This window comes from Chenopodium quinoa, unplaced genomic scaffold, assembly GCF_001683475.1.
Source record: "Chenopodium quinoa cultivar QQ74 unplaced genomic scaffold, ASM168347v1, whole genome shotgun sequence".
Taxonomy (NCBI): domain Eukaryota; kingdom Viridiplantae; phylum Streptophyta; class Magnoliopsida; order Caryophyllales; family Amaranthaceae; genus Chenopodium; species Chenopodium quinoa.
The window spans coordinates 3467018-3481175 of NW_018742484.1; the positions used below are offsets into that span (position 1 = coordinate 3467018).

General features: G+C 39.3%; 1 long non-coding RNA gene across 3 annotated transcripts; it reads left to right on the top strand.

Moving 5' to 3' along the window:
- Nucleotides 1-2647: 2647 nt before the first annotated feature.
- Nucleotides 2648-6130, top strand: LOC110719423. Of its 3 annotated transcripts, XR_002511095.1 has the most exons (4): nucleotides 2648-3282; nucleotides 3799-3867; nucleotides 4309-4443; nucleotides 5269-6130. It is a non-coding gene; the product is annotated as an uncharacterized LOC110719423 (long non-coding RNA). The 3 variants fall into 3 exon arrangements; XR_002511093.1 differs by lacking the exon at nucleotides 5269-6130 and having other exon boundaries at nucleotides 2659-3282; nucleotides 4309-4493; XR_002511094.1 differs by lacking the exons at nucleotides 4309-4443; nucleotides 5269-6130 and having other exon boundaries at nucleotides 2649-3282; nucleotides 3799-3952.
- The last annotated feature ends 8028 nt before the right edge of the window (nucleotides 6131-14158 follow it).

The window sequence follows — 14158 nt, forward strand, 5'->3', positions numbered from 1 at the left end:
TTTTTGGAGTACTTCGGTTGTTGGAAAAGACGTGTTCTCGCGCCCGATCGGGCGGGCCTTCGCCCGACCGGGCGATCTGGGTTTTTTCAGCGATTACGAATTTAATATTTATCATATTGTGATATTGTAACCTAAGTATATCTTAATTAGGAATCACTACTATATAAACTTCCTATTATCATTATTAGGGTAACGGAGAGAGAAACACAAGAGAGACAGAGTGAAAGCCGTTCTTGAGAAATACAAGAATCATCTTTGTAATCTTTGCAGTTTATAGTGAAATCATTCGATCTCGGTGCCCGTGGACGTAGCTATCACATCGATAGTGAACCACGTAAATTCTTGGTGTTGTTCTTATTGTTTGCATTGAATTTCTTTATTGTTTTCTTGTTTGTTTTCGACCTTTGCTTCCGCTGTCGCACAACAATATTTATAGAGATAATCAGGAAAAAATTAAAACACTTTAATTTCCTGCTACAATATTAGAATGATGTATCTATAAGTTTGAGATGACGTATCTCTATGTAATGGTCGTAAGTATCACTGAACATCATCTCCATCTAGGTAAACAAAGAGTTTAAATTTACATACTACTTAAAATATCTCAATTTCAAGGTTTATAGCCTCTTCGAATATCTAGCTACTTTCATAGTTAAGCTAGGACTAACATAGTAAAAATAATGAGGAACATCAATAAACACTTTTCATTTCTTGTTAAAATGTTACAATGATGTATCTAAAAGTTTTATATGGTGTATCCCTATGATCTTGTCGATGTATCTCTATATGTAAGCTAAAGTATCTATACGGATTAGTTGATGTATCTCAATGTTGAACAAATCCCAAATTAGTACTACACTGTTGTACCTACTTTGAACACTTACTGTATCTACCAGTTTAAGAAGGTGTATATGTAGGACCAAAATCATGAACCATAAAACAAAGACTAATAATAACTTTTGGTGATTGCAAATCCTTTCTATATAAGAGTATCATCTAACAAAATACTTTTACAAAATTTAGAATAAGCAACAATTTTCGAAATTTCCTATTTCAATAAAGCTAGACTAAAATTCCATATTGATATATTGTCATCTACATCAAAAGCCTAATTCACTGCATTTGAATTCTGATAATCACTTTACCGCATAATATATAAATTTAAATTTTCATTATCTAGGTAAAAAATCCAATTGCAGCTCATAAAAATATCAAAAGTAATAGATTTGTCAGAAAATTTGCAGTAATTTGTTAATAGATTTGGTAGAAAAAATTAACACTTTGTTTGGATAACAAAGAAGGAAGGAAAGGAAGGGGAGGGGAAAAGAATGAAGGGAAGGGAAAAGAAAGGGAGGGGAGGTGAGCTCCATTTTCCCTCCAAATCTCTCCAATATTGGAGGGATTATGCTTATTGAAGAGAGAGGGAAAATGGATCTCTCCCTCTCCTTCCCCTTCCTTCCCCCAATCCTTTACCCAAATAAGAGAATTTATCTCCCTCCATTTCTCTTCTCTACTTTTCCTTCTATTTCTTTCTAACCAAACAAAGTGTAAGATATTGCTCTTACCCATTGATTTCAGGGCTAATGGTTGATGTTTTCAGAGTTAATGGTTGATTTTGCTTCATCTAGTCGTTGCTTCAATTTTACAGAGTAGTCAGGGGAGATAAGTCGGGGGAAGAAGATGAACGTTGTTATAAGGTATTACGTATTATGTTGGAAGCTAAGAGGTACTATATTTTAACCCTTGTATGTATAGTCATGTGGGGTCTTGTTAGATTTATCAGGATGTATATTTTCAAAATATCAACTTTTTATAAGTTTTGGTTATCGATAATTAAAGATATTAACGATTGAATTTGTGCATTAGCAAACATGACTAAAACGTGTCAATTAAAAAGAAACGGAGGAAGTATATTTTTATGGTAAGATACGGAGTGGTCCCCCCACCCTATCACAAGATTGGGGGATGGGGGCTGGGTGAGGAATCGAACCCCCAACCACTTGGGGGAAAGATGGAGGGATTATCCCTCTCTTTATCTCCTCATTCCTCTCATATTTTCATTCATAGCAAAAGCAAATCAAGCATGAAAAATCAAGCATACTATAATCGATATTTAAACTCTAAACAATTTTGCCGACTAGTTAGAGCATTCAACGACATATATATTGAGAGGCAAATCAAGTAGTGGACTGGCTGAATTGCTAAAGTTGGTCATCTAGTTATTTCATCGATAATCATTGTTGTAATAGTTCTTTATTTTTTATTCTCAAATTAGAGCACGCTAGGAATTTTTCTCATGAGAAGGGTTTCCTAATGTTTTTTTTCCAAGTTATGAATGTCTAATGCACTTTAAAACGAAAACGAGCCGTTAATAATTTCTTTTCCAATGTTTTCTTTTCTTATGGGATAAATGTTTAGAAGTAACATCACTACAAAAAAGATAGACATTTAGCAACAAATCAAACCCGTTGCTAAATTGTACTTTTCTGCCGCTAATTATAGGTAGCGACAGATTTTGAAACGGAATACTCCGTTGGCAAAATTGTTGTCGCTAAATGAGACTAGCGACGTTGTATTTGTTTTCTGTTGCTGAACTTAGCAATGGATTTTTTATTTCCGTCGCTGGTTTTAGCGACGAATTATTTTCATCTGTCGCTGGTATTAGCAACGAAAAAAAAAAAAAATCCGTCGCTCATATCAGCAACGGAAAAAAAAAATCCGTCTATAACACTAGTAGAAAAAATGAAATAGGCACCGCAAAATGCGCACCGATTTTTAAGAACCGATGCGAAAAAAAATAGGCGGGATTGAGGGAAAGACTTTTCGCACCGGTTTTAACCAACCGATGCGAAAAATGAGTTAATAGCACCGATGATTGTTTGAGTTGATTTAACTTTATTTTTTCAAATTTATGTAGTTTTGAGTTGATTTAAGTTTCTGGGTAATGGTTTTTTGGATAGTTTGTTGCTGAACTTTTGCGGATTCAGAGATAATTTTTTTTTTCTCGATCTGAAGTTTTCGATTTTATTCTAATTCTAATATCGATTTTCGTTTTAGTCCTCAATCATTTTAGCCCTTTAATCGTTTTCATGTTTAGTTTTGCTTTTAATTTTCAGTTATATTAGATCTAATTTTTTTGATTTTCATTTGAAAATTAATCTAAAGTTGTGCGATCTGTTCTGATTTTGTGCGTTGATGGTGTGGTTGTGGGTGTTTAGTGCGGTTGCTCTGATTTTGTGCGCCGATGGTGGAAGGCTGGAAGCGTTGCTGTAATGGTGGCAGGTTAGTTTCTATTTCTTCATTTCTTATATTTCGTTTGTTTAATTGGATGAGTGACAAAATATTGGTAAGACATTGTGTCAATAGATTGTGATTCATGGGCAGTAATCATATGTTCTTATGTTCATTGTTTTTTCGTGAGTTGGATGCTCAATAATATCAGAATTTGCTACATGTCTGCTGTTGCACACTCAAATTTAAAATATTAACTCATCTGCAAAGTTGCTTTAGTTTTTAAGTACTTTTCTTTTTCAAATGGCCTATGTGCTTATGCAATTTCGTGAAGTTTGAGTAGTCTTGTTGATTACGATAAGCCATTTACATATCATATTTGTTGGGTTAATTAGAGGTTTCTTTCTCTTTTGGGTGTGGATGCATTTTGCTTCTGTTCTGACCCTTCAAATATTAGTGAGGTCTATGTCTCGTTGTTTCTAATCTTAGCTTATAACTTTTTTAGCTTAATTATAATCATTGGTCTGTACTTGAAGGCATTCTGATTTGCGCTACTTTTCATTGAAGGAGAGGAAATGGTGTTCGTGGTTGTATAAGCTGTGCTGGAGGAACCACGCATGGGCTTTAACATTGAAGGTTTTCTTCTTCTTAAATCAGATTTTACTGAAACGTTTTGAACTTGGTTGTACGTTTCTTGTCTTATGAAGGGTTCTATTTGTCAGTGAAGGTTTCTATGCATATTATTGTGTTTATATTGATAAATCATATAGAGCATCATACTTTCCTTGTTGTTTTTAGTCTTTATATATGAACCTTGATCAGTGTCAGAGGGTTGAATTTGGGGTATAAAAAGGCTATTTTTTCGATATGTAGCATTAGTTCTGGCTCTTATTTTTTGGTAATCCATGCTAGTCTTGAAACAGGTGTACTTGCTGAAATCATACTTTAGAGGAGCTCAAAGCCAATCTTTTTTGTTTGGAAGTGTATTTTGGACTTTCTTTTTTAGTGTACTATACTTTGCTACATCAGCTCATACTTATTTTAGTGTATGCAAATGTTCTTATTCTGAAATTACAGGAAATCAAATTTTAGACTTATGATGACATTATCTCATAACAAGAAAGCGCCAAAGTGCCTGTTGGTTGAAATTGAAGAAGTTCGTGTTATCAAAAGTGCTGGTCGGAGAAAGCAAGGTGTTTTAGATGCTCCAAGGTTTGCCACTGCTGCTATAGTTGTGCATTGCTGCTATATGTTTGGGGTCTTTCTTGAGAGTATAGTTTCTTTGAATGTTGCTACTTTCTATCTCTTCCTCTATGCCATTGAAGTAGCGTTATAGACACTCTTGTTGGTTGATACGTCTGATTTGGTAGTTTATATTCTAATGTGAACACTAGCTTAGCTTTTGAAAAACTCTTCAGGTCAATGTTTAATCTTTTTAAAGATCAAGATGTGTAAGCTGTGCTTGATTGTGAGGGTTGTTCTCTGTTTTTGAGGGTTTAGCTACAGAGGAGATTACTTGTAATCAGTCTGAAAGGGCAGAAAAAAAGCAGGTTAAGAGTGATTAAGAGTCATATAACAGTAGACAAACTACTCTTAAAGTCTTATACGGCTTTGGTTGAAGAGATGAAAGATAGGCACATCTCTCTATCTATAACGACTATAAGGGTGCATTATTTTTGTCTAAACTTATTATTCCTAATGATCTTCGTGATGAAACCTGTGTAGCAATAGCTTAATAACAAATGGAGCAGGTTAGGGAATTCGAACAATGTGTTAGATATCTTTTGAGTTAGAATAGAAGATTGGTTTTGACATTGATCTCAATTTTTATTGTTTTTTACTTAATGATGGATTCATAGTAGCACATTGTTTGGATATGTTAGGTAAGATTCTTAGGATTACATGGATATTGCTCTTTTTGTTTACCTCTGAATGATTGGTTTTGTGTTGAAGATTTCTATTGGTTGTTTGGTTTTGTGTTGAAGATTTCTATTGGTTTTTAATCCCTTAATTTGATTATGCTTGTGAATGTAACAGCACCAGGCCCAGCAAAACAGCAGCAACAGCCAGCACCAGGCAGGCACAACACCAGACAACAGCTGCAGATAGCCAACAGGCTTTGCAAAACTATGCCAACAACCAAACAGCAGCAACACAACAGCTGAAAGAGCAGGCAACAGAACAACAGCTACAGAGCCAACAGCTGACAGAGCAGACAACAAAACAACAGTAGCAAAAGTCATAACAACATCAAGTAGAAGTAGAACAGCATAGCAGTGCAGAAGCAGGACAACAGTAGCAGTGTAGACAAAAGACACACAGCAGCCAGAACACCTTGCAACACACTGCATGCAACAGAACAGGCAGGCAGAAGCAGAGACAAGCTAGCAGCATGCAGCACAGAAACCAGCAGCCTCAACCAGCACACACCAGCCAGAGCCAAAGCAGTCAGAAACAGAAAGCAGTAGCCAGCAACAGCTAAAACACATCCTGCAAACAGAAACCAGCAACCACACACAAAGCAAGCAACACAGCCTACAGAAAACAGCAGCTTAAACAGCAACAAAACACCAGCAGCCTAAACCGGAAGCTGCACAGCCACCTGACTTAAATCAAAAGGTATTTCCTTGTGCCCACTGAGCACCTACAAGCAACTCTAAACTTATGACTGGATTACTGATGGAATTTTCAAGTGTTGGTTTAGATTGCAACATTGGTATGCTTAGGGTGTAACTCTGGTTTTAAGTTGCAACACATGCTGATTTTAAGTTAGAAAAAGCCAAAACTAAAGATGTTGAAGTGCTGGTTAATTGTAATATTATAGCCTTTTTTTTAATGAAAATATGTAACTTTATATATACGTTAGTGTTTCTATATCAATTTAAGTGAAAAAAAAGCAAATTTTTTTTTTTTTTTTAATTGTTTGGGGCATTTCTGGCACCGGTTTTGAAAAAGAACCGGTGCTAAAAGTTTTTATTTTTTATTTTTTTGGGCCATTTTTCGCACTGGTTCACAGCAAGAACCGGTGCGAAATCTTTTGGTTTTTGGCATCCCTCAAATAAGGACCGGTTCAACACCGGTGCGAAATGGGGGTTTTGAACCGGTGCCCATTTATATTTTTCGCCTAGTGTAAATATACCAAACATTATTTGTTTACTTCTACGCACATAATTGATAATAAGTGAAAGAAATATTAGAGACTGAATTTAAAATCCGTCTTTAGTTTAGAAACGAATTTTCAAATCCGTGTCTAGTTCAGAGACGGATTTGAAAATCCACTTCTAGTTTAGAGACGGATTTTAGTTTACATAATTCGTCTCTAAAGTAATATTTTACATAATTCGTTTCGAAAATAATTTAGAGACGGAATTAAAAATCCGTCGCTCATATCAGCAACGGAAAAAAAAAATCCGCCTCTAGTTTAGTAACGGGAAAAAAAAAATCCGTCTCTCAATTTAGCAACGAAAAAAAATCATTTTCTAATTTAGCAACGGAAAAAAAATCCGTTTCTAATTTAGAGACTGATTTTCAATTCTGTTTCTAATTTAAAGACAAATTTTTTAATTCTATCTATAATTTAGAAACGAGTTTTTTAATTCCGTTTCTAAATTAATTTAGAGATGGATTTTTTTAATTCCGTCTCTAATTCAGAAACAGATTGAATTCCGTCGCTAGAATTCCGATTCTATATGGACAATTTTTTGTAGTGCATTCTAGCATATAACTCAAAAACTTTAAGTCATGTTAAGGGTGTTACTATCAGACTATTAAATAGTTATTTAAAGTTATATCTTCATTATTTTTTTTTTTTTTTTTTTTTTTTTTTTACAAAAAGAGAACATAGATTATATTAAAAGGCTAATGCCATAGTTATTTACATTTTGCACCACATGATTTTTATAGTGAAAATTGATGCATAAACAAAAGATGCCTAAGATTAAGGCTAAAACTACATCCGTTATAAACTTCCTACTGAGATTACTTACAACTTCATATTGTAACCCAAAAACAAAAGACATCCATGGCTAAGACTTCCTGGCACTTCAATTCTGTTGAGCAGCTGCAACGACCTGAGCACGCTGTGCTTCATACACTGCTTGCATACATTCTGGGACTAAGTAATGGGTTTTATACCCAACCGTCATCTCCCTTCCAAACACAGCCAACTTATAATAAATGAATAATAACCCTAAATAATATATGAATAATGACCCTAAATTTATATTATGTAACTAACCCTATAATAAAGGTAATATTGGGTTTCAACAACACCAACTACATGCAGGTGTAATAGAGCAACAACATACGTGAAAAGTGCAACTATTGATTAATAAATAGATCATGTCATTACCAACTATTGTGAAAAGCGCAACACGTGTCAACATGGCGTAGGCTAGGAATGACAATCACTAGTAGAAAAAACTAAATAGGCACCCCCCTATGGCAGCGGTTCATGAAAACCGTTGCCAACTAAAATGAGCGCCAATTAAAAAAAAAAAAATAGGTAAGAGTTGGCAACGGTTAACCGTTGCCAATTGATAATTTTTTTAAAAAAAAAAAATAAATAAAAGGGTTAGAGTTGCCAACTGATTATTTTAAAAAAAAAAAATAAAAAAAAATAAAAGGATTTTATAAAAAAAAAAAAAATCGGGCTTCTCCTTCCCTCAGCCCCTCTATCTCTCTCTCAAATTCATTCTCTCTCATCAACCCTCTCTCCTTTTATTTTCTGATCTTTCATTCAGAGCTCCTTCGTTCTCTCTCATCTCTCATCCGCATGCACCTCAGATCTCTCTAAACTCTCAAATCCTTCGTTCTTCTTCAATTATAGCTACCAAGCAAGGTATTTTCTTGAATTTTTTTTTTGCTTTTTTCGTGTTTTAATTTCTGGGTTCGAAATTTTTTCGTTTTTTTGGGGTTTTTCTAGGTTCGAATACCTGGTTTTTTTTGTTTTTTCTCGATTTTTTCTCGGTTTCTTAGTTTCTTGAATTTTTTGGGTTTAAATTTCTGGGTTCGGATTTTTTTCGAATTTTTGGGTTCGAATTCCTTTGGTTTTTCCTGGGTTTTTGGGTTCGGATTGTTTTCTGGGTTTCGAATTTGATTGGTTCGAATTTTTTTGGTTTTTTTTTGTTTAAATTTCTGGGTTTCTGGGTTCGGATTTTTTTCGAATTTTTGGATTCGAATTCCTTTGGTTTTTTCTGGGTTTTTGGGTTCGGATTGTTTTCTGGGTTTCGAATTTGATTGGTTCGAATTTTTTTAGTTTTTTTTTGTTTAAATTTCTGGGTTTCTGGGTTCGAATTTTTTTCGAATTTTCTAGGTTCGAATTACTTTGGTTTTTTCTGCGTTTTTTGTTTCTAGTTTTTTGTTAGTTTATTCTGGGTTTATTAGGTTCTAGATTATTGGTTTTTTCTGGGTTTATTAGGTTCTAGACTAAAACGTAACAATAGTTTTTTCTTTGTTTAAAGTTCTGGGTTTATTAGTTTCCAGGTTATTGGTTCGAAATTTTTTCTGATTTTTGGGGTTTTAATTTAATTGATGCAGGTAGTATTACAACTACAACAATTTCTCATAGACGAAGGATTCAAGATCCAAGGATTTGGTGTTTTGTTTTTCATTGTTACGTTTTTATTTATATAATTTTTTTATAAATTGCAAAATAACAATTTATTTAATATAATATATTCATGTATATTATGGTGTTCATTGTTGTTCATTAGTGATTACTGCTGAATGATGATACGATTCTGGTGTTTTTTTTTTTTGAGAATAACGATTATTGATTAGGGGATTTTGCTCCCACCAATCGGAATGCGCCACGTGGGCCAATCAGGTCCTGCCAAGTGTCCCCCAGTTGGAACTGTCAGGGCTTGCCACGTGGCACGCGCTTATTCGTCCACGTTGGACCTATTATGTCATGACACGTGGCATACTCCATGCCTAATGGAGAAACCGGCCACCCAGGCCCAACTTCCGAGGGAAGCCCAATCAGCCCTAGGTTAACCTAAACCTAGGATTGGCACGTTTCCCAAGGTTATAAATACCTCCCTTAATCCTCATTAAGGGGGATTACACATTAATTACAAATATAATAGGCTGATCACGCTAACGAAGCAGATTACGCTAAAAACTCACATTAAACACTCTCACCTAGAGAGACCCAATCACTTTAATTTCCACATTAATTACTCCTTAATCAAGTACTAACTTGACCGTTGGAGGCGGAGCTCCCACCACCAGGAGTCTCCGTTGTTTTGCAGGTACAGGCGTCCGGTTCCAGTCTCGGAATTGTAACTTTCCCGCAGGACATCAGAAAACCCCGAAACATTTGGCGCCGTCTGTGGGGAGAGTACTTCTGAGATGGCATCCAAGTCTGTACTGACTCCTGAAGAGAGGCGTCCCCTAGACGACCCTCAAGTTCAGTCGGACCATGATACTGAGGATGAATTTGAAGTTGAAGCTCACACAGCTTCAGACGGGACCCTAAGGGCCCGACGTACCCGTCATACCGAAAGGAGGGAACGGGAACATCTTCATACAGGAAGCGAGCCAGCAGGCGCACCGCCTGTTCAGCAACAGCCGACTGATGGGTCTGCTCCCATCACAAGGAACGAACTCATGACCTTCATGAGGGACTTCAAGGGAGAGATTCAAGAGTTGATCAACAAGAAGCCGCCTGCTCTGGTGAAGGAGCAGTCGGCTAAGAAACCCTCCACTTCACTGAAGAGGAGGCCAGTTCAAGGGCGAGAGGCGTCTCCTCATCCTAAATCTAGGAAACGGGAGCCACCTGCCCTTGATTTCACAAAATTCCGTTTTCCTACAGGAAATAGGAAACCTGTTCGTCATATCCAGGCGGACGGGTCGAAGCAAACATTCACAGACGCTCGGCTACTGCTAGAGCAGAAGAAGAGTGACCGATTGTCAGAATCGATCTCTACTTCAAACTTCCAACACAGTCTACGAAATACCTCAATGAGGCATACGTAGTCGTATCATGAGAGTCAGTCAGGCGGCACCTCCCGTCAGTCCGGCTTTCATAGCGACCAGGCGGTACCAAACTTACCGTTTGTGCCGCAACAACAGTATTTTTTGCAGCCACCTCCGTTTGGTGGACATGCAGCAAAAAACGTCCAACCTATGGACTGGCAGCTACGGTTGCTTAGACTTGGTGAACAGCCGTCGGCCTTCTCCAAGGAAATTACTGAAGCCGCTCAGCCGGCCAAAGTGAAAATGTATTAGTAGGCGCCTATGACGGCACTACTAACCCAGAAGACCATCTGATGGCATTCACCAACCTGATGTACCTTCAAGGGTTGGATGATCCCACTTGGTGCAAGTGTTTCCCAGCGACTCTCAAAGGAATCGCACAACAATGGTTCGGCAACCTGCCGACTGGTTGTGTAAATAGCTTCAGGACGCTTGCTTACTTATTCACCTCCAACTTCGCCATGAACATCCCTGCGAAGAAAACGACCCTTGATTAGGAACAATTCAGCAGGGCGAGAAGGAGGGGCTTCGTTCTTACATCAGGCGGTTTAACCTGATGAGAATACAGATTCAAGGGTTACCGGATGAAGTAGCCTATACTGACTTTTTCAGAGGTCTCAAGGACGGGTCGACCTTCAAATTTGATTTGGTCCGAAAGAGGGTGGCGACTCTTCAAGAGGCCTTTATTGAAGCGAAAGCCTATATACAGGCGACTGATCTTTGTAGTACGGGAAAACAGTCGGACGGTAAAAGGTCCGACAAAAGAGAAGGACGACAGAAGCAGTCGTCCAACAAAGACGAGAAAAGAAAAGAGGTCTGGGCGGCTGATTCCTCTAAACAGCCGGCCCAGAAAAAGAAAAAAGAATTCAAACCATACTCCCCAAAGTATGCGTTTAACAAGGATAACCAGTTTATCCTAAAAGAAATCAAGGGACGGATCTCAATTGAGAAGCCGATCCCCATGAAGGGTTCTGCAAATAACCGGAACCAAGAAAAATTATGTGCTTATCATGATGATGTTGGTCATCACACCAATGACTGCATCAGTCTCATGCGGTATCTGGACCGCCTGGCTGAGCAAGGTGATCTTGACACTTATGTCAAGAAATCTACGGGGAACACTTCCTCCAAAAAGCAGTCGGCCAAAAAGAATCAACAGGCCGACAGCTCCGATACAAATGATGCAGTCGTCTACACCATTGCAGGCGACTTCTCAGGAGGCGGCCCCACTATTAGGGGCAACAAAGACAATATCAGGCGGTTAGATGTAAATTCCGTTCACCAAGAACGGCCGTCCAAATATTCATTTCCTGAGATTGTCATCACTGAAGAAGATCTAGGAGGGGTAAGAGGGCCGCATGACGACCCTATCGTTATTGAATGTAAAGTGGCCATCCAGAGAGTTGGCCGAATCCTCATAGATACCGGAAGCTCCTCAGATCTCATCAGTAGCAAATGTCTGTCGAAACTAAAATATCAGACTGATTGCATACATCCGGCCTCCCACCCTTTAGTAGGGTTTGGAGGAGGAGTCGTCCACCTAGTGGGACGAGTGGATTTACCCATCCGTCTGGGCGAAAAAAGGGGAAGGACGACACATGGTAGTCCGGTTCCTGGTTGTAGAAGAACTCTCGGCCTACAACATGATTCTGGGACGACCAACCCTGAATAATTCCAAGGCTGTTATAATCTCATCTCTTATGTTGCTCAAGTTTGAGAGGGATAATGGAACAGTCGGCTCCCTAAGGGGAGATCAGAGGATGGCCCGAGAGTGCTATCTCTCGGATGTCAAGCCCACTGTTATGGCCACTGGGTCAACTGGTGGAAAAACAGACCTTGACAAAGTCAAGGAGAGTGCGCCTGTTCAAAGAGCAGGCGGCAAGAAGAGAAAGGCATCCCAGACAGGGGCCGCAAGAAAAGACAAAAAATAGCAATCATTGGCAGAGGAGCGGTCGGATGAATTCCGCCCTCAGCCGGCTGGTGAGCATACGGACTTGATCTTAGACGACTCATGTCCTGAGCGAACAGTCAAAGTTGGGACGACTGCTCTGAGAGACCTTGGTGACGACTTTCACAAACTATTGAAAGAATACAAGGACATCTTTGCATTCGAAGTCCATGAAATGCCAGGCATTAGTCCTGATCTGGCGGTACATAAACTTGCCGTGGATCCGAAAAAGAAGCCGGTACGGCCGAAGAAGCGGAACCATGGCGAAGAAAGAAGTCAGGCGGCAGCCGCCGAAGTTAAAAAATTACTTGATGCAGGGTTCATTCGGCAATGTTACTTCCCAGACTGGGTTGCAAATATGGTGCTTGTTAAAAAGCCGAATGGCACCTGGCGAATGTGTGTAGACTACACAGACTTAAACAAGGCGTGCCCCAAAGACAGTTACCCTCTGCCTAAAATTGATAACCTGGTCGACTCAACAGCCGACCATGCTTTGATGAGCTTTATGGACGCCTACTCTGGTTTCCATCAAATTCCGTTATGGAAGAAATATCAGGAGAAGACGACCTTCGTCACTGATCAGGGGTTATACTGTTACACGGTCATGCCGTTTGGTCTTAAGAATGCCCCGGCTACCTTCCAATGAATGATAAACACTGTGTTCTTTGATCAGATTGGGAGAAACGTCGAGGCATACATTGATGATATGATTGTCAAGACTAAGCTTCAAATAGATCATCTGTCGGACCTCCGAGAAACTTTCGCCACACTCAGGCGGCACCATGTCATGCTCAATCCCAAGAAATGTGTATTTGGAGTTGAGTCTGGGAAATTTCTCGGATTCCTTATCAATCAGAGAGGAATAGAGGCGAACCCTGAGAAGGTGCAGGCGGTCATTGACATGCAGTCGCCTCGTACCATCCGAGAGGTTCAGAAGTTAACAGGTTGTCTGGCGGCCTTGGGAAGATTTCTAAGCCGATCAAGCGACAAATGCTTATACTTTTTCCAGGCAATTAAGAAAAAGGCAAGGTTTTAAAGGGGGCCGGATGCTGAGACCGCCTTCCAGAAATTGAAAGTTCACTTGCATTCCTTGCCAAGGCTGGTCAGCCCTTTGCCCAAAGAAGTACTCTACATGTACCTGACCGTCTCTGATCATGCGTTAAGCGCTGTTCTCCTTGCTGAAAGAGACGGCTGTCAGCTCCCGGTCTACTTTGTCAGTCATGTACTGAAAAATGCCGAGTTGAGGTATCCCTTAGTGGAGAAATTTGGTCTTGCACTCTTCATGGCTGTTAAAAAATTGAAGCCCTACTTTTTGACACATGCAGTCGTCGTGTATACAGACCAACCTATCAAGCGACCACTGACCATCATGGAGTCGTCAGGCCGAATGATCAAATGGGCCATAGAAATTCAGAGCCTCGAAGTTACTTTCGAGCCTAGAAAAGCAGTGAAGGGGCAAGCCTTTGCTCACTTTATCGTTGAGATGACTCGTCCTCCTGACTCTTAAGTTCCAGACCAAGTCTGGAAGGTATATGTGGACGGAAGCTCTACTTCAAATGGCTGTGGAGCAGACGTCATATGTCAGTCGTCGGAGGGCGACAGGTACGAGTATGCTCTACGCTTCAGTTTTCAGGCCTCAAACAATGAGGCAGAATATGAAGCTTTACTAGCCGGGATCCGCATGTGCAAGGCGGCAGGGGCAAGAAAAATAGACGCCTGTTCCGATTCACAATTGATAGTGAGTCAGTACAATGGAGAATATGAAGCAACCCATCCGGCCATGATCAAGTATTTACAGGCGGTCCGACAAGCAGTCGGCTCCCTTGAGGATTTCCATCTGATCCAAGTGCCGAGATCAGAAAACAACCAGGCGGATGCACTCTCAAAGTTAGCATCATCCGCCTCCTCTGATACTCCTCGAACTGTTTTTTTGGGAAGTAATGGAGAAGAGAAGCATCGAGGAAGACCCTATTGGAATCCTAGACAGAAGCTCAACCT